The sequence below is a fragment of the Falco biarmicus genome, chromosome 1 (genome assembly GCF_023638135.1).
Source record: "Falco biarmicus isolate bFalBia1 chromosome 1, bFalBia1.pri, whole genome shotgun sequence".
Taxonomy (NCBI): Eukaryota; Metazoa; Chordata; class Aves; order Falconiformes; family Falconidae; genus Falco; species Falco biarmicus.
In genome coordinates, this window is record NC_079288.1 from 5,386,627 (window position 1) to 5,408,627 (window position 22,001).

Genomic DNA, 22,001 nt, shown 5'->3' on the forward strand with positions numbered 1-22,001 from the left:
GATCTGCTTATGCATCACATTAGAGGAAACACAATTTTCGTTATTCAAAGATGAAAAATTGTGTCCAAAAATGCGTAATCTGCTCATCAGACAAGTGAACTATGTAAGAAAGTATTTGAAAATACTTACATCCCGTGGCTCCACTTTGCTTTCCCCCTCACCAGATAACTCTGTTTTTTACTTCTGCTGTTATTCAAGCCTCAGATGAAACAAACTGTCTTTGACATGATGCATTTCCTCAGAGCTGCTTTGTCTGTCTGCAGTTCCCCAGATGAACACTGTTCCAATAATTTATATCAGTATTGGAGTTCTGTTGCTCCCCTAACACAGGCAGTGCCTCCACTCTGTCATCTCCCACTTACTGAGCTTCTGCAGAAAAGAAACAATAGATGAGAAACTGACAACTGATAGTATCCAACTACTCAAGGAAAAGCAACCTGAGACCACAAAGTAACACATTAGACTGTAATGGTATACTACAGTATGTCATCTGTCCTCCAGTGGCATTTTGAACCCCCAGAAAAACTATAAAATACTGCTAATAAGTGTCTGAGGGCACAATACCACTGGAAAAGGATTTTTAAACAATCAGTATCATGGATATCATGGTATTCAAAAGGTAGATGCTCCTGCAAAATGATATTATTACTTACTAAAAGAAAAAAGTCTCAATTTCTCCTTAGGAGGAGAACCACAAAGGCTGAAGGAATCCTGACAGGTACTATGTTCCACTTCAATAAGTTAAATTACATTGTTGATGTTAGCACATAATGCTGACAATTACATTGCATGAGGATCAGAAGCAGTGTAACAGTATAAATAATAAATCTTCTGTTTAAAAGAAATAACAGGAAATAATTTTAATGTTCTGGTGAAGGGCCATCTTTTTGATACAGCTTCCAAAAATTTATTCTAGTGTATGAGAGACCTTAACTACAATAACTTCTGCAGTGAAACAAGTGAAGAGATTAATTGTAACATGAATCTTCAAGTCAAGCTCTCCATCAAAAACATGTCTCCACAAGATTTAGTTATATGAATCAATAGTAATTTCCTTGGGCCTACTAATTTGTGCAGTGGTGAATTTCATTCCTGGTAAAGGATTTCATAGAAACTTTACCAGATAGCTAAGGTTAAGAAAGTATTCAATTTGAATGGAAAGTTCAGATAAGAGTTTAGATTTCTATTAGACAATAATCAATGCACTAACATCTTTTAATAACCACAAAAACTACTGGAAGAGGCAGTTCTGTTACTACTTTTTTAGAGTTTCAGTAAAAGTCATTTTTATAGACAGGACTAAACATTTCTAACACTTACTTTACAGCCTCCTCTGGGATGGTATATACCACTGCCAACTCAGCACCACTTCCTAACACTTTAATTGAAAAAAGAAAGAAATGTTAAGTGGCAGAAGAAAAGTTTAAGTGCCTTGATTCATTTTTCCAAATTGGAACCTGATTGCAATACTTGAGATAACACAGCTTTTATAGTTTTTCGAATTGCAATCAATGACTTGGCATTTCTGTCCTCCACCCTCTTTGCAGAGTACACAGTATCCAAATCTTGGTATTTGAAGCACTTAAAGGGAAGAAACAATCACTTAAAGACAGAAAGAACATAAGGATATAATTCCAACAATGTCATTAAATTCTCAGGAAAAGATTCCTGCCTAATAGTCCTCAAATATAGCGCTCAGATCCAGAAGTCTTTAAGGACATAAAGCAAAGATATTATGGAGCCAGACTAGAAACACTTATTACCATGACCTCATTCACATGGCAGTGTTGGAGAGCAAGGAGACAAAATAATTACAGTTAGAAGGCTTTAAGCATGACCTTCTATGGACAAGCCTAGCCATTCAGTTGCTATTTGCACCCCCCTGGCTAGATAGTAAGCTGAAGGAAAAGAGCGGAGAAAGGAATCTGGTAGAAATTTCATTGTACCCCATTCCCTGAATGAAAGATCTAGTGCACTCTAAAAAGAACCTGTTTTGCTAGAAATCTTTGTTCCTTTTACTTCATGTAGAGAACTGATAGAAGGTAAACCATTTCACAACTTATGTAAAGAAACACCCTCCCACACACAGAGTCAAGCTATTTACAACTATTAATAGAACAGATCTTGACATGCTAGAGATGCAGCACATATAGCTAGAAGCAGCAGTGGAATATGTCTTATATTACAAGTGGAAAGCAAAAAACAGAGACGAAAGTGAAATAATTACTACTTGGAGACCCTTTTAGAATGGACAATGAAGCAAGGTTTTGAGGCACATACCGAATTGTGCTCAAGGCCTAGAGCAAAGGTTTTGGTCATGAGACCTCATAGGAATTACAGTAGAATGTGTAATAAATGAAGCCTTGAGAGTCCCAGCTGAAACATTTTCCAAGCCCATACTATTTTGTCATAAAATTCCCAAACAGTTCCCCATCACCAAGAGCAAGCCATGTTATCATATGGAGGGAAGGTCAATAAATATTTTTACATATAGACAGAATGAAATTATTAATTTAGAAGATCACAAGGTTCTTGAGACCTTCAACCAAAGAACTTGAAAAATATATTATGCTTCATTTTAGCAATAGGCCACACAGCACTTTCAGGAGTGATTCATGCTCAGTTAAATTAGGCTTCTAAATCACTTAGGTGCATCTGAATTTTTTCTTGAGATGAAGTCAATTTACGGAAAGAATGTATAACTAAGCTTTTCTTAAACAAGCACCAAGTAATGTAATTAGGCTAGAAAATAACAGAGATGTGAATATTACTTGTCAAAAAATCAGAAGGGACAGTTGGCAGGATTTCCTATGACTTTAGGCAATCCTCAGAAGAAAACGAATGATACTATTTTTGAAGCAACTGCTGTTTATAGTGTTCCCCTTCAGATCTCTACTTCTAAGTTTCAGCCCATAATGCAGCAGAGAGCCTCTGCTGACACAAGAAAATACTTGAGTCAGTATTTTCCTTTCCAATTCTTCAGCTGACCTAAGCAGCTCCTGACACTTCCCAGGCTAAGATGACTCAGCACTAGCATTAGATAACATTTTTTTAATTCCATCCTAAAGTTCAAATAACAGTCTTTCACTCCTTTCAAGCTCAGACCTCAGAAGACGTCTCACAGCTCCCTGGCTCTCTGAAGCACCAACAATTCAGCTTTACTAAGGAAGTCTCAGACAAGAATGAGTCAGACATTGACATACAAAGAAAGCAATCTCCTGCTGCATCTATCATTATGTAGGAAGACTTTTACAGAAATTCTTTATTTCAGGCTCCCATGCCTTTGTCATCCAACTGTAGTCCCAATTCAAGTTGAGTTTTCCCTTTTCAGACCCCTCCTGGAAGCTCACCAGCTGCAGCAGGCAACCCAGAACTGCTTTACTGGGTCTCAAACCAGACACGTTTACTGTTTTCATTAATCCTAGGAGTGTAGTTTCTAAGGGCTCAATTCAAAACCCAATTTTCTCAAAATACTAGCAAAATAGATATCAGAATTAGGGAGACATTAAATCTACTGAGATAAAACCAAAATGGACATTCTCCATTTCCTGAGTAGTTGTACATGTCAGACATGTACATGTAATGAAGACATGTACAAAATGAAGACAGAAGGTTCTGCCAGAGTTTTGACAGATCTCATCTGGACCTGATCAACACACACTGAGATTCTTTCACAGATTCAAAGGGGAATTAGTGAAATGCATCTGTATATGGAGCACATTTATATCACCAATTCTAACAGTCCCCTGTAAACCTACTAATTTTTGCAAAGGTGTGTGTCATCCACTGAATACCAGCAGCACCACCTTATTCAGAAGTATATTACCAATATCATGAAATTCCAAATCAATCCGGCTGGGATATTTTCCCTGTCAAAAACAGCAACACTGGCTTTTGTTTGGAATATCTAACCTTTCCATTTTATGAGCAGCATCATTCTACTTCAGGGATAGGGAAATCAAGTCACAAGACAGGTACAGCTTAAGTAAAAAGTATCGAGTAACTCAACAGCTTAAGGCAGGATTTGAACCTAAATATTTGAAGTTACCACCCAGTTCCTTACTAACCAGCCTGTCCAGACAGCTAACAGTGTTCCACATCCCGATGTCAGTTACAACTTCATCTTCAGATGACAAGTTCAAACCTCCAGCAGCCAATAGCTGTGTGTACCTTCTGCATGCACTTTTACTGACTCTGAATTATTAACTCTGCTGGAGCATCTGATCAGTCTTAGCTATTTTTGGCTGGTATTCACAGCTCCAATTGAGTAGACTCTGGCGAGTACACCTGGCAACACTGGCTCAGAACAAGGCTGACACAGACACACAACACAAACAGGAAGAAATGGAGTGAGTGCCTGGGTGTTATTGATATAAGATTGTATTTTTACTAGGCTAATAAATACAGTGTCTGCTCATTCCTGTAGGTGTGTGGAAATCTCATTTCACAATGTCACATTCCTGAAGAGCACAGTTGGCATAATCCAGATAATGTGCTTCAAATACACATATTACCTTGTCATTTTATAAATTAGACTACAGCAGATTTAAGAAATAAGTAGGGGAAAGGTAATCCCATGGAAAGCTGCTATCTTCACTTCTGATGCTGTTTTAGCCACCATCATTCCTATCAGGCCAGCCTAATTGCTTTGTTTTTGTGGGCTCTTAGGGAATAACATTACTACGAGTTTGGAAAAAATAACAACATTGACTGTGCTGACTTTTGATCACTCACCACCTAGCCAGGAGCGTCAGACCTATTAAGTGTCCCTTCTTTGCCAAAAATTAATGAGCCAAAAATAAGTACCAGAGGATGGAATCAGCTCTGTCTCAGCTGTATTCAATGCCACAGTCACACAGGAGGATGAGGAAAGGGAAAAAAGGAGTAAAAGAAGAAAGCCAAGATTAGTGAAAATTGCTTTTCATTATTAAGTATGAGGAACTACTAGAACCATATGAAACTCATGGTGGTCAAAGTGAAGACTGATAATTTTAGATTTTATTGAACAAAGTTTCAAACAGATTCAGTGTTAGGAAAGACCAATAAACAGCTCCTTTTGCTCAGCATGTCACATACATGGAGCTGATCAGAAAAAGAGTCTGGAAGAGGAGCTAGCTTTGTATCAGACAGTTCCAAAAACTAGCTTCTAAAACAGCACAAACTAACCCTTTGTTTCCCTTTGAGTCTTTAATTTGGTAGATCCTAGTGAATTTTCATGAAATTGCTGTTGCTCATGAGCCTTCCTCAACTGAAGCTGTGTAGTACAGTACTACTCCAGAAGTTCCAGCTTCAGATCAAACACCTGTTTGCTTCCTTTAAATTTAGTTTCGCCTCAACCACATTAAAACTTCAATTTCTGTTACTTTACTCACTATCATCAACTGTTTTAAGGATTATAAACCTAAGTGCAGGATACTGTTTTTTGGCCTCCTGAGATGTAGTTAGATCAAATTCATGAGATGGAGATTAGACATAGTCTTAGTTTTATTGTTTAGTGGACTGAGTATATAGACAGAAATTTATACTGCAGTCTTAGAAGCTCACCTATTACAGTAAGTCTAAACTAAGTGCTTTGCATCTTGGAGCCAGATCCTGTCCCAATCTCTTTGATAAACTACTTCATGCTGAAAAAATATTAACCAGGCTTTTTCTTTCCTTCCTTTTTTTTTTTTTTAATTTTAAAACAAACACTCTAATGTCTAAAAATATCACCAAATTTTTTTTAAACTAATCCAAAAAAGCATGCTTTTTTAGTTGTCCAGATCTTACCAAATTTCCACAGGAATATAGAAGATTTTTTTAATTATTATTCAGCACTGTCACAGCCTCTTTTCCTTATATTTCCCAAGATCTTTTGGCAACAATAAACAAATAAGTTTTCCTTTTATGAAATCATCAGAAGTGCTCTCAAGACAATTAAAAGGAACTATACTGTTTGAAGTAACACTGTCATTATCCTCCCAATGAGCCCCTGTAATGCTGAGGTTATGGTAGGAGCAAAAGAACTTTAGTACAAGCAGTGACAGCAGGTCCCACAACTTTAGAATGTACTACATCAGAATGAAATTCCAAGAGGAAATTGCATCCATTAGGATTATATTCTTGAATCATTTGAAAGTCAATTCTTTCAAAAGAAATAAAAGGTCAGAAGCACTGCAGGTTTGCATTTCTCAGGAAAAGGTTCAGATAATGATCTCAGCCAGAACGGTTTAGAATTCAATCAAAGGCTTAAAACACAAATTTACAAAAGCCGAAGAAGTAATTTTGACTTATCTAATGTTTTGCTTAGGAAAAAATTAAATCTGAAGAATTTCAGAATTCAGACAATTTTGTACCCATTTTCCACATGAAGTGTCTTGCCTTTATTTGATACTACCATTAGATTTCTACATTTCTTTATAAGTCAATAACTTAACAAATCTCAAAACATCTTCTAGTGTGTTTTGTTTCAATATTGGATGTAGGAAATGGATTGGCTAGCCACTCTCTCATGCCACAGCTAGTTCTTTCACAAACTGTGTTAAATAATATTTCTATTATTATATTTTAATGATAATCCTATTTTATATTATTATGTTGTGTAAAAGTATATACAGGCAATGCTACATTTATTCCAAGCCTCTGAAGTCATGCCCTAGCTGTAGTGTGAGCTGCTAAAGAGCCACCACACCACAGACCAGAGAGTCAAATTTGAATTGCCACTTATAGTATAAAACCTTTGCCTCTCCTCCATGTTATATTATGTTCTTTCAGAGAGGTATTGAAATAAATATTTACACAATCAAAACAGACACATGCATAAACATACTCCTGTATGGGAGGCTGTCTAGATGGTTTTCTGACCACATACATTTTAGTCTCATTATCTCGTTGTCTACAGCACTAGCATTATCTGAAACAAAATTTTTAAATGTGGCCATCAAGTGGCTGAAGTTCAAAACTGCATCTTAAAATGTAAGCCGTTATTTTATGTGAGATGAATGATTGTCCACTGCAGTCCCCGGAATCTCACCTCATCTTCCCTCACAGCTCTGTCTCCAGCCAAGTTCCACAACCTGAAAGACCAGCTCTGCATTGGATTTTATCATACTACTGCCCTCCAGCCCCAGGGACTATGTCACTGTGGGAAAAGAGTATAGTAAAGAAGTTGTCTGAAACCACCATTAACCCTTCAAAGGATATAATGCTTGTCCCAAACAAATCTCTTGGGCTTCTGAGGCCCTGCTAGTATCTATGAGAGTGCACTTGCTGCATTTCATGGGCTTACAGTTTCATCCCTGGTTTCTGAGAGTTTTCATCTTCAGAATGCCACTTTAGTTCTGAGATTACATCCCCTTTCACCACCTGCACTGAACTACCCCTGAAACGGGCTTGAGTGTACTTCTGCTCTACCCTGTCACCAAAAGGAGACACTAATTTGTACCAATCTTCCCAGAAACTCACTGGAACTGTGACGTCTCAGAAGTGTTTCCTATGCCTGCACTCCAGCATGTGGTCTTTTAAATGGCTGAGAAGCTGGGACAAGGGCTGGCTGTTTCCCTGGTCCTGCCTGTGAGGACCAGGCTCTGCTCCAGTCTCCCGGGAAGAAGCCATGCTGCCCTGAGGGGACCTGGGCAGGCTGGACTGATGAAGCTTCTAGAAGGCAGATCGGAGAAGGATAGTTCACAGGTGACAAAGTGGGGCACCTCAGGATGAATGCAGCACCAGACCATGGCTGGTCAGGAGAGCAGCAATCCCTCAGGTGACAAGAGAGTTTTCCTTCAGGTGACAGGAGTTTTCTCACAGCTGACAGGAGAAAAGCTTTCCCTTAGGTGACAGGAGAGAAGCTTTCCCACAAGTAATAGGACAGTAGCTTTCCCTTAGGTGACAGGAGAGAAGCTTTTCCACAAGTAATAGGACAGTAGCCTTCCTTCAGCTGACAGGAGAGAAGTTTTCCCTCAGCTGACAGTTTTACCCCCAGGTGACAGGAGAGAAGCTTTCCCTTAGCTGACATGAGTTTTCCTTCAGCTGACAGAAGAGAAGCTTCCCCTCAGGTGGCAGGAGAGAAGCTTTCCCTCAGGTGACAGGAGTTTTCCCTCAGGTAACAGGAGAGAAGCCTTCCCTCAGGTGATAGAAGATTTCCCACAGGTGACAGGAGAAGCACTTTCCCTCAAGTGACAGGAGAGAAGCTTTTCCTCAGCTGACAGGAGAGAAGCTTTCCCTCACAGGTGATAGGAGAGAAGCTTTCCTTCAGGTGACAGAAATTTTCTGCCAGGTGACAAGAGAGGAGCTTTCCCTCAGGTGACTGGAGAGAATCTTTCCCTCAGGTGACAGGATTTTTCCCTCAGGTGGCAGGAGTTTTCCCGCTGGTGACAGGAGAGGCGCTTTCCCTCACAGAAAGGCCTGAGCACCACAGGGTAGGCAGCACATCAGTGTTGTGCTGAGGGCAACCTGGGAGGAAAACCCCCACTGTTCCTGCTGGAAGGTTTGATTATAAACTCCTTCATCCACTTCAGGCTTTGTGCTCAACAACAGTGCCACTTTGCTTGCCATCTTACTGATCTGGTGGTGCTTCCTTAGAAAATTCCAGATGGTTTTAATGGTCAAGGGCTGGTCTAGTAACAGGTCTGAGATTTCTTCTGTGGCATGGATGACATTTTGCTGCCATGTTGTTGTTGATTTTGATGTAATTTCTTCCCTTCCCTGCCCAGAGCAAAACTGGTGCTCAGAGGGAAGAATCAGTCAGGGAGGGCAGAGGAAGGGGGTTATTCATTTGATATTCTGTATGTATTAGCAGATTAAAGGAAGGGACCCTTTGTTGCTTTTTCAGGTATTGTCTTTTGGGGTTTAAATTTTGTGCTTTTATTGGGAGATGAGGAAACTACCCTTTTTTTCTGATTTTTCTGTAGCTTGAAAGGGGTTAAGGAAGAAGCTGCACGCACAGCATATCCTCATCCCAAGATGAGGTTTTTTTCCATGTGGTAAATTAAAAGTGATTTAGCATAAACAGCTAAAAAGGGGGAGGAAGGGGCTGCAATGTGACACATGCAGTCATTGTCAAAGATTTCCGTTGTTGAACTGTTACTTTGCACATTTAGCTGCCAACATTACATGGAAAATGTTGGGGAGGAAGGAAATTATCCTGTTCAGTTTCTGCCATTGCTTTTATCTTGATTCCCCGGGGATTTATGGGGGCAAATTCTAGCTCAGACAAGGGCCAGGAGGCCATCTGACTACAAGAAGTGGAACTGAGGAAGAGATTTTTAGTGAGTTTACTAAACACTGTAATCATATAGCTCAGGTATCAGGCTCTGGTTCCCTGCCCAATGTTGTTTTGCTTTGACCACTGTTACTTTCTTACAAACACATCTACATCCAGATAAAAGCTTTTTTGTAACTTTTATTTATTTGGAGGTTTCTGCATGTAATGGAAAAGCTTTAAATGGTAGATGCAGAATCAACTTTGGATCTAGGCAAATTTTGCACTCACCAAAACAAATTTGAGCCAAATTTAGAAGTAGTGCCATATGACATGCTCTTGGGGAGTGAGGGGCTGGCTGTAGGCCCAGATCTGACAAAGTTCTTTTGCACATTTTTATCTTTGTACTCTGTGAACAGTCCCACTGATCATTCTGTCAACCTGAAGTACTAAAACAACATCAGGCTGGCCTTTAAGATTTAAAAGATGTGATCTTTAAACCAAAGAACTTTGAAAAAAAGGTATTTTTGAAATGTCTTTCTGTTTACTGAGCCTTAAGGAAACATCTGTGTCATGTTTTCCAGTCTTTTTCTGTGCAATGACAGAAACATAGGTTTTTTCCCCAAATGAATCTGGAAGTTCTCATGCAGACTTATGACTTTCAGAAATGGGACTTTAGGCAGATGTCATACATTGTAAGATTCTTGGTAAGAACTGAGTTGACAACATAGGCAACACAGCACTGAGTCACTGAAGCACTTGCTTAAAGCTTGCAGAATCAGTGCATTGGGTCATAATTTCTTGGGGGCCAGAGTCATTAACTGTATTGTGGCTAAGTGGTGTACCTGCAGTTATGTGTAAGCATGTGTAGCTTCAGTCTTCTGTCGATTGCTTTATGTATCTGCTTCAGTCTTCTCATTGTACCAGTTTCAGTCCCTCATGCAGCTGGTCCAATGAAAGTACCAGTGAATTAAAAATAATTACACACCAATGACTGATGCTCTTATCCTGTGGAAATCACAGGGGAATGAGTAAGAAGATGTCAGAGAGTCAGGTGTCTTTTGGAGAAAGCCAGCATACCCACAGAAGCAAGAAAAAAAGCTTTGAAAAATACTATGGAATTTCTCCAGAGAACAACCAGAAAATTAAATGTTGTATAAATGAGGACAACAAAATTAGTGTGTAGCTGGAAACAACAGAGATACAGGCATTCAAAGGGTATTATTGATGTATTTTAATCAAAAAGCAGCTTAGAGGCTGACCTAAAGTGTTGGCAGTGAAATCAAGCTAAATACAAAAATGTTTGTTTTACGTACACCACTTCGCAGTCCCAGCTGAGATCAGCCAATACTGCTACAAGGTTCTATAAAGAGTGTAATTACACAGCCTCTGTCCCAAATGTCTTGCTGTTTTAGTGTAACAGAGAGTGAGTTTTACACAGGGAGAAATATAGCATATAAAAAATGTGTTTTCCTCTGTGAAATAAAAAATATTATGAGAGAGGAGCTGAATACAGATCTCAAGTCTGAAGGGAATACTATATCTACAAGAGCATTCTTTCTTGCTGGTTTTGTGACAATCCACATAGTTACATTTATTGTATAATGGAAATATATTTATTGCCATTTAAGTAAATAAGTCAGTTGAATACATATTTACCATATATTTTTTTTAATTACTGTCTGTCCTCCTATGTCTATGTCTATGTGTCCACTGTAATCATCATAAATGCCCATGGTAGGATGAGAGTTGATTACTACAGGGCTAAACAACACTGTTGCTGCCTAGTTCAGTGTACATTTGAACACAGACAGCAAATGTTGAATGCAGTTTGATTTTCATATATTAAAATTCCTGGCTGGACTATTAAAATCTATTTTCATAACAACAAAGTGGACAAAGGGAAATGAAAGCAGTTTTGCTGAACCTGCAAGACACAGATAAACAATGAAGCAGAACTCGGCCAAAAAATCACTGTTTCTATGGGCAGGGCCCACAGATAAAGTTAATGAACTGTCAAAAACATACTGTGGCAGTACCTGTGTCTTTTCACACCACAGAAAATGTATTTTCCCTTGCAAGTTACTATATTTAGCCAACCTCCCTCTAAGCTTAATTATTTACAGATTCTAATTACTGATTTCTCCTACTGAACCTTCCTTAAATACATCCTTCTTTTGGGGGGAGACTGGGTAAAAGTGTTGCAGCATGTTTAGGAGCTCTGTGTTTCGCTTGGGATTGGGAAGGCCTCAGTATAAAAGTGATTCTGCTCACTTTTCCTTCAAAAGACCCTGATATGTTAAAATCGGTCACCTCTTCCCTTTTCACAGTAAAAGGTAACTTTCCCCAGAATTCTTTGGGAAGGTTTCTTGTGTCTAAATTACTCCAGAAAAATCTTACAGAATGAAAAGTATCTGTGGTTTACAAGGCTTCTTCCAAAGCTCATCCAGCGCAAAAGCTTCCTTTGACTTTAAGAACACTATATTGGATCACTGAAGTCATCATAAATGACCTAAGAATTGTTTGGGAAAGGCACCTACTGTGTTAGACAAGTGGCATAGGACCCAAAATTCTAAAAATTTGACTCAGTAGGTTTTTGGCTTCATCAAATCACTTGTGAAGAGACACATACTAGTCTTTTACAACCATTGAAAGGAAAGCCTAAAGCGTGTTTTGAAATGCAGGCCATGGTCTCTTTCAGTATAGTCTGCTCTGAGTAGACAGAAGAGTCATAAATGTTTTCTGGGACAGCATATTTATTTTAATTGCTACTTCACTCAACAAAACCCTGATAAAATCCATAATAAGCAAAGCAACACTCCATAAGCTTTTTTTATGGTTGCAATATACAGGGATTCCCGTTTGTCTTGCTGGCATTATTTATATGAAACCTTCTACTACATACAGGTTAGAGCTTAATTTCAGAATTTTATAACCAACCCTGACTAAACAATGCCCTATATTGTAGTCACTTTATTAAAACAATTGGAATATGATCCAATTGTAATTTTATATAATAATACTCTTGAGGAATAGTTTTCTACTGTTACTGTGATGATGGCTATTAATTCTCAGTTGCTTAGCATTCTGGCACATACATATATGTATACATGTGCACAATTATAACTGGGGCCTGGCTACTTGCCAGATTAACATACTAGGGACAATGATAAAGGGAATAAATTTTACTCCAATAATATAATGTAGTCAAATACTGTAATCAACCCTTTGACCTCAGACCTTTGGGAAATGCCTTAAGTCATACATAGTTCACACCACCTTCGTGGCAATCATGAAACCTGTGCAGGAAGTTCTATCTAGAATTGCTCAGGTAAGCGTAACAGGTGAGGCTGCTGGTGTAGGGATGAAATGAAATAAAGTCCTCTGCCCAGACAGTTGCCATTACTCACTCTGTGCTTATGGTAGGGACAGAGGAAGAGGGGGGAAAAATGATGACTGGTAAAGGTTCAGTTAAAACAGTTACAGGAAACAAAGAAGTTGGTACAAGGGGAGGACAAGTGAATTACTGCACTGTTTTAACCACTCCATCGGGGCTTTTGAAGCAGGAGTTGCAAATTAGCACAGGCAATACTAAGGCTTGGAGCAACCCATAGCCACTAAATATGTGCAGGAAATTACATGCACGTATCTCCAATCCCCACAGTAATAAGAATCAACTATATTCTTGGTCATTGCAGCTGATGTATCAGGAATACTCGTTACCTTGAAAGACAGAGATGTACCTAAGCAAAATTAATTTCGGCTTTGATTTTGGGGGCAGCTGGAAGGAATTCTTACTTCCAGAGTTTTTTCACTATAGATGGATAATTATAATAAACACCCCTACTTCTAGTCAAGACAATTTTAAACAGCTAAATCAGAGCTTCAGAAATTAGAGATATTATTTATGCAGCTGAATTGTTGTATTGAGAAAAATATAGCTTGGCTTGTAAACATGTGGTGGCATAGAGAATACAAAGTGTTTTTTTGTGAATCCATTGGTTTAGTTTCCTGGGATTCTGTCCTTAGCTGAGGGTTAAATTTATGTGTTTGCACAAAGAAGGTAGTTGAGTACATGGTCTTGTGTTAACACTGAGGTTGAGAAGAGGAGGGTAAGCTATTGGCTGAAGAGTTGCAAACTGTTTGATTCAGGCCGTTACCTAATTTCTCAAATATTCAAGTGTTGCAAAAAAAAGAGTACTTCCTTTCTCCAACTGTTCTATGGAATAAGAGTCTCACACTAAACGTTTAGTTTTTCTGTGTTTATGCACATTGCTCAATATATTGTGGCAATGGCTTCATTATTGAGAAGTTTGGATAACCTGATTTGTCCAGTTGGTTTTCTGCTATTCAGATTTGCACTGCCCTAATAACCAAGACTGGTTATTCGGAGAAAATACTTCTGAGAAAAGTAACTATGGAAACTTGATTCAAATTTTTGAGTGCACACTTTGGATGCAGATTTTTCTTTTCTATGAAGAGGTGTGATTTTCATTAAGACCTGTCTTAAAATAAATCACAGAAACAAAGCGATTTCTTAGGCTGCAGCATCTAGAAGCACCAAGAGCTTAAGGCACAAACAGCTAATGTTTTCTGAAGTAAAAAATATGTAAAAGTTTTATTTTTTCTTCTCTAATTTATATATCACAAATTATAAAAGTTAGTCAAGCAGCATTTTCCTACGTATATTTCACTTTGAAGAAAGCACTTAATACAGGATATGTTATACTTGCAGTTAATATAGTAACATTTTTCTCACCCAAAATAGAGGCTGAGCAGGAAAATCATTAGAAAATAAACATTTTTTTAAGAAATGAAAGCTATTTTTATTTTGTTTTCTGTTTGAATTTATCTTGAGACTGCGCAATCCTTTTATAAAACTAAAATACTGCATAGGAAGACTGACAGTTTGAATTTTAAACTCATCTCCTTATAAACTGTTTTAACATAGGTACCTGTGAAGTGTGAATAGCATTTCCTCAGATGCTTCTTCGAGTATTTGATGGCTTCTCTGTGTAAAACTATTAGTAAACAATTTAATGTTTGTTTTAATATGAAAATATGGAGGATTCTTGCATGACTTGATAGCCAAATCTCATCGGTATTACCACACTGCCCTCTGGAGTACAATGACAAAGTATGTGTATGATAAAAGTTTTATAGGCATCTGTTGTTCCTTTTTTGCCTACAGAAAAATTATCACTGGAATAAGTAAAGCCTTGGCTAACTTATTTCTTAAGTCCTTTCTTAATGTAACAAGGTGCCTTTCTTTAGGTGTCTAAAGACTTCTGAAAATCTACTTTTTTCAAGTTTAGAGTTTCAGGTCAGACATAAAGAAAATGTAAGCTAATTGACAGGAACTGCAGATCATATGCAGGCTGACAAGTCATGAAAAATTAAGATCACTGACAGGAGTCTGCAACAGAGTATAGTGGGAACATTTAACTGCGTTTCAGTATAACCAAATAAAATATCATATCTATGCAAAAAGCTACCTGTGAGAAAGATCTGAGAATTCTGTGGAGGGCTCAGCAGAACATGACTTTCCTCCTCTATAATCTCTTGGCCAACAGAGTGAATGCAAATACTTGTGTTTAGGAAAAGGAGATGCTGAATATAAGTAGAGGGATTATATTGTCTTTGTATTTGGCACTGGCGGTACAACTCTTGAAATCTTTGCCAGATTCAGGTGCTATACATCTTTAAAATTGCTGAGAGTCTGGGCAAACTTAAAGTAAGAGCCACAGAAATGATGAAAAAGATAACTAAAAGCTTTAATTTGCAGGAATGATGCAGTGTTAGTGCCTTTGTGCAGTGCAGTGAATTCCTTTGTAGGTTTCTTTACCCTTGATGCCAAACTTATCCCTACAAGACTCAGTAGCTACTAAATTTAGGCACTCTGTGGGGAAACGAGAGAAGTCCCAAGGCTAATGAAAGCAGTGGAGACATCAAGGCATTAAACTGATAGGGAATGGAGCGAGAAAAGTATTAGGGAAGATGGACTCTAAAAACCTGGTAAAGGGGAATTCCCAGACAATGAGGAAGTCATATTTGAATTCTCACTGCAGGGGTGGGGGAAGAGAAGTATGACTAGATACACATTTGGTTTTTTTCAAAGGATATCATAACCTCTTACCAGCATTAAAGTGTAATTACTTCACAGTCATATTGTATAAGCAGGCAGCACTGTGACTACAGGTGGCTCAAATGTAGAATCAAGTCTCCTGAAGACTGTAGCTGTTCGGTTTTGCATTGGATCTTCATTATCCAAATTTTGCTTGGATAGCAGTTGATAAATGAGTGATGATCAGGTTGTTGGTGATTAAACCTAGTGTGGGTTGGTAGAAAAGGAAGGAAAATAAGTGCAGGTGTCCCGCTGTTTGAATCCTAAGTAGACAGTACTGCCTCCTTTACTGTGGATTTTGTCCTAGTAAAAGCTCGCTCTGACTTTTTCGAAGGCTTAAGATTTTATCTCCCTCTGGCAGTTTTATAAATACCACCCTGTATTAACAGTCTCTAATGAGGGAAGGTTTAATATTACTAAATAATTGTTTGGGGAACATATTCACCATACAAGTGAAGACTTCTTTGTGTGCATATGACCTGCACAGTGAAAAAAACATTATCGTTGTGTTCTAACCTTTCTTTAAGAAAAGATAACATCAGCAAATAAATCCACAATATCCTGGTAAAAATTTTTTAAGAGGATCCAAAAACAGATTGAAGCACAAAGGTAGCTTTACTAACAGCTTCTACTAAGATTAAATGTATATATAAATATATGTATGTATCTCCCAAGACAAAATACACAGCTTCATATAATCTGCTAAAGAGAAAAGTAAATATTTTGCAACCACAAATGAAGTCAAAGCATAACATTGTGGTGAGACTTAAGAGGAGTTAACAGACCAAAATGTCTCATTATTTCACAAATTATAGCAGCATGAAAAAATACTCCTTTAGTTTCAGGATACTTAGCTCTGTTTCATGAAATAAAAATATGTGGTAAAAACAAAGCACTGTTTCAAGTACAGCTTCAGAAGCTGGCTTAACTCAGTATGATAGGTGGGTAGACTGCAGCATGAGTGACACCAAGTCTGCGCTTCAGGTATAAGAAATGTGTTTCTTTCCATACGCGCTGGCATGCTGACAAAGCTTCATGCACCACATAATCTTATGCCCAAATGAAAGAGCCAAGCTTTCTCAAGCAAGGGATACAGTTATTGCTTTAGGTTCCTTTTGCTAATGGTATGGATTGAAACATTAAGAATAAAAATGCATTTGGTAGCCTTGACCTGGTTTGTAGTGGATGCTGGGAGCCAAGTTCCGCCCTCAGTTACACCCTGCAGCTCCCCTGAAGTCCGTAGTGGTGCCAAGTGTAACTGAGGGAAGAATTCAGCTCTTCAAATATGCCCATGGTTACCCAGCCAACTGGCAGCAATTGCAAGGGAATAATAGGAGTGTTGAGGGCAAGAACTGAGGAGCCTTCGCAGGGCAGTCTGGAGGTCTGCACAGTGCTCGTCTACAGACTGTCTGGCCTCCTGAAGTCAAAGCTATTAGTTTTTCCTACTTGCTCAGATGTACAGCATACAAAAAAAGCCTTTCACTGGTGAACTCTGATAAATGCCCACCATCGGGGCTCCTGCAATCTCTTAGTGCATTGTATCATCAGCCTTTTGTTTGTGCCAGACCTAACCTTGAAGTTTCATGGGGCAGAAAACAGATCTGAATACATTTCAAATTTCTACAACAGTGAACTATTATTGTTATTAACAAAGAAGAGCTGAGTAGCTTCCAGACTGCTTATGACACAGACAAACTCATCTTCTTGCAACACAGCTAGTTAGTTATTTAGTGCTTCATATTGCTCAAATAGGGAATAGGCTTACTGGCTCATACAATGGCTCCCATCTGAGGGAACAAGAAATATTTTCATTTCACAGATGAGGAATCAGTATCTTAAAGTATTTGTCGGAAATCAAATCAGAAGAAAGGAACTGAAACTGGTATCCTTCGTTGTAGTGCCCTCATATGTTAGTTGTTAAACCACTTACCAGCTAGTGATACATCAGCTATTTGTAGCCTTGGTGAAGTCCTGGAGCTTTAGTCTTTCAGCACAGAAAAATTCTTGACACTGAATAACTGTGAGTTACGGTTTTAAAATGGAAAACAAAACATAACAATGTTTTTATAGGACAAGTGGATTCTTTGAACTGCTCATATAGCTGTGTACTATTTGAAAAGTGTAATCTTCACCAGAACCGGTGATTAAAATCCCCTGGCTCTCTATTCAGTTTCATGGACAGAAAAAAATAAAGATGTAATGAAAAATCAGATGGACTGAGCTAAGAGAGGCAGGCAGAGGGCAGTTATTGGGCAAGTAAGGAAAAAAAAATGTTCTTGCAAATGTACAAAGCATAACGCCTCCCTCCGCCTCAGATGCCAAGAATGACATCCTTGATGAATATTGTGAAAAGAAATTCTCTGTTTGTCTTGTAAGACCATCATGAAATGGAACTTCTTCCATGAAAGTAATGTGTACTATTTCATATACAGCTAACAAGAAAAGTCAGCAATGAAGTAGAGAGGGATACCACTCTAAAGCACTAGTGGGACCTACACTGGTGGTGTTTCTGTTGTAAGAGAAGTACTGCTTTATTACAATCCTCTACTTCCTCTGTTTCTATGAAGTTGGAATTTGACAAATATGCTCCCTAATTTTTCAGTCCTTTAGGCAGCAGTAAACACATACTGAGCCTTAATCAAATACAATACTATTGTTCTCTGGGATAGAGACAATACCACCAATAACTCTTTCATTATGTATGTTTTGCATGTGGAGACATCAGACTCTTATCAAGCCAAACTGCATCGGAGAAGCTATTTCTAATTTTGAATAAAGAAACTGATACTTATTTTGTTTCGACTGATGATCACTTTGTTTTGAAAAGCTCCTTAGACAGGCAAATTATTAAAAAGAATTGGATGGAATATCCACAGCTTATAGAGGTTAGAATTCAATAATCAGACTTTCAGCTGAAATAAATCTTTCTTGCTCCATTTAAAATAGTAGAAATGTTCTGATTTTTACCACTTCACTCTTTCCCATCCCTTGCATTACATACACATTATAATTTGAAAGTCTTAAATACAGTAAATCAAACAGGCAAATACAGGAATAAACACACAGTGAGACATTAAATCTTTCTTAAAGGCACCTTTGTTCTGTGAGTTCTATAACTAAGAAATCTATAATCACTGTAATCATTTCTTTAGTGCTAAGCATGCAGATCCTTCCATTTTCTCTGGGGCAAATTCGGAACAAATCTTCCCTGCAAGAGCAGATTTCTTCCACCTCCAACAGTTTATTGCAAAGTCTGACGTTCCCGATAATTACTGCAATTATACAAAAAGAATTTGCACTTGTATGGTATTGTGCAATCTAAAAGAAATCAAAGGGACACCACATATAATATACAAAGATCAAACTCGTACTTCCAGTCATTTCTGGAAGAAAATATAAAAGCATTTCTCTACAAGAAGCTATATACTTCAGTATTTAGAATGTGAAGCAAGAAATTATTCAACTTTTCAAATCTCAAGGGAATGTGAAGTGGGAATAACATTAATTGCTTAAGCAAGGATTAACCCATTAGATTCATAAATCAGTTTTTCTTATTTAAAGCACTTTTTTTTCCAATGAAACAAAACTCAGAATGGTTCAAAAGGTAAAGATTGATACATGCAATGTCCCGAGCTTTGCCCCAGTGCCTTCTAGGCATCTGTTGTACAGCATGTTGAAAGACAACACCCAAAGGTGGGAGGACAGAGACACAAGGTACTCAGTTGTAAAATGAGTGCATTCTAATTATACTAAAAGATCCTATACCTTCAAATGGATGAATGTTGTTTATTGAATCACTCCTCATTGAAGAAACTGCCTTCCAATTATATTTTTTCTGTAAAGAGATTAATCTTCAATCTTTTCCAATTTTCATTGAAAACACTGGCTTTAAAATTCCTTTCTTTTCCACAAGAACAGACAATTGAAGGAAATTACATGAAAAGTAATTTGAAAGTAAGGAAACAGTCCATTCCTTCCTCATTGCTCTGTTAAAAATGGAGAAGGGCAGCCAAAAGGAGAATTGGTATTTTTTAGAGCTGTGTTTAAACATGATACTCTCCATATTACTGCATTAAGAGGACCAGTCTCAGTCGGCTCATATTGTCAGAATTACATGGGAGTCAGAGGAGGTAGTGCTGATTGACACCAACTTTAGGATTGACTGAAATACTATAATGTTGGGCAGTTTGGTTTGTTTGGTTTTGTTCTTTTGTTTTCTGTTGTTTTTTTTAAATCAGTCTAGATGCTTCACTATGCATCAGGATGATATTTTAGAATCTCAGCGCTGAACAGTCACAGTTTCATGGCTCTCAGCATCTGTTATTGTGTACAGGCCACTGGTTGATATATATTAACAAAAATGGCAAGGGATGGAAAAAGGCAGAATTCACTTTTTTTCTGTATCAGTTTTTATACAGTACTGTATGCCATAGAGAAATAAAGTAACATAAAGACCAAGTCACTCATAAAGGTGGAGGGGTTTGTGTAGAAGCAACATTCATAGGTATAAGAAAAACAAATAAAATCTTCTCTTATACCCAGCACACATTCTAAGACAACTGAATAGATTTTCTGTGACCACTGTGTCATCATTTCATCCTCTTTTTGTAGAACTGGCTAAGAAACAACATGAAAATGAATACTCCCACAGTGCCACTGTCACAGAAGATGCACCCATATGATCTGCATACAGAAAACACTTTCCCCATAGCTCTCATGCATCCTGACAACCTGGACATATGTTACTTCTAGAAGCCTCTGTATTCATAAAATGGACGTGGGACAATGTGATGCTGGAGATATAAAGCATACTGTGGGATATGGTATACTGGTTTACCTCCTGCAGTTTTTCTGGGCAGAAGAATATCAGAGGTCCAGAGGAGAATCAGCATGATCTGAAGAACAGTTTAGAAGATGGACAAGGACATAATCTATCAGTATAGCCCTCTAAGTATATACCCTGAAATTTTAATGGTGTGTGGTTGTATCTTTTTGTATCTGAATTTTTAAGTCATTTAATCATCATCCTAAAGTGGCTTAGATTTTCATAAATACAGACATTCTTAGATTGATATGGTTTTAAAGGTTGATTTAAAACATTCTTTTCTATCAATGAAAGCACAAAACTGGGATATTTTAATCAAACAAGGAAGGTGTTATTTTCCTTAGAATCTCTAATGACAAATCTAGAAGAAAAAAAACTCCAGAGAATGGAAACTCGTATTATAGTCATGCTGAACATAATTGAACTCTAACAGTATAGAAGACAATTTGGTATACTAATCCTGGTAAAATATAATGTTAATCAGCCTCTGTGAAAAATCCAGTTCTGCAAGTACAATAAAAACTAAGTAGCAATCAGTTTCCCATGCAAAGCATCCTTCCTGGCAGATACAACTCAGGAAATATTTTAAATATGCAGACTGCTCACGAGTATTCTGATCTAGTTGGAGAGAAATTCATTACACCATACATTATACATACAGACATTCTGTAATGTGGATGGTTCACTTTAAGGTATGCCATTTATTCCAATGCATATAGCTGATTAGCAGGGAAAAGACAAAATATTTTTGACAAATGTTAGTAATTTTCTGATTGTTGAATTTACTTACAGTGATGGTGAGTTTACTGAGTTGCTGCTGGATTTTTTCTACAAAGGATACCTTGATATGCTTCATTCATGTGGAACATCTGAAATAAATAACAAGGAACGGATGGAATTTTTGAGAGAAAAAGAAAATAATGAAACGCCCACCATAAAAACTAATTCTCTATAAATAATCTGAATCAGGAAAACCTTTACCCCTGAGACAATCCAAGACTGCCTTTTTAGTAGCTCTTTCCCTTGTGACAAGAGCAAACTTTCCCATGCCACAAATCATTCCCGTCTATCATTTTGATATAATCTGAAGGAAAGACATTCTACCATCATAATGTGCTTCATTTTTTTCAGGCTCAGATAGGGACATCTTTGCATATTTTGTTGGTAGGACTTACTGAGCTTAGAATCAGTAATTACGACCTTTCTGCCTGTTTTTCGTACTTTAGACCAGCAATTTCATTTTTGTAGTACAGTCCTTGCTTAATTGTCTTCTCAAGCTTAATCCATTTCTGCTGATGTTCTTCTTTTGGATCAGCTTTTCCGGTTACCATTGTGTTGCATAATTTATATGACATCACGTGCATTGTAGAAGAAAGATGTTGGTCTTTGCAAAGATGACACATGAAAAGGTCCCATGGATCAGTATAGTAGTGCTGTTTATTCAGAAATTGAAGATTTTTTTCTGTTTCCTTGATAGAATGTCCTTTCCTTTAATCTTGTGAAGTAGTCTGTCTCGGTCTCTTCTAGAAGCTGATTTTAACTAATACCGATATGTGAAGAAAGCTGTTTCCTACATGCTTTAGCAGCCTCTCTTTTTCTATCATACCTATCATTAAGGTCACAGAACAAAAGCAGTTCCAGATCCATCATTAACAGCTCCCAGGATTTCCACTTCTGTTACTTGGTTTCTTATTCCGTTGCTGTGGTTGCAACAATAGGAAATTGTTTGACTTGAAAGCCATACTCTTCTATTAATGCATATCAAGCCTGTTGTGATCGTAACTTAGGAAAAGCGAATAGTTTCTCTTCAGTGGGAAATAACTACATTTGCCATTGTTTTTGGGTTATGTACATTGCAAAGAAAATACCTAGCT

General features: G+C 37.7%; 1 long non-coding RNA gene across 1 annotated transcript; it reads right to left on the bottom strand.

Annotated features, from left to right (window-relative positions):
• Positions 1 to 136: 136 nt before the first annotated feature.
• Positions 137 to 17,379, bottom strand: LOC130153976 (uncharacterized). Its single transcript, XR_008823554.1, has 3 exons — positions 17,233 to 17,379; positions 15,315 to 15,506; positions 137 to 369 (listed from the first exon to the last, which is right to left on the bottom strand). It is a non-coding gene; the product is annotated as an uncharacterized LOC130153976 (long non-coding RNA).
• Between the last annotated feature and the right edge of the window lie 4,622 nt (positions 17,380 to 22,001).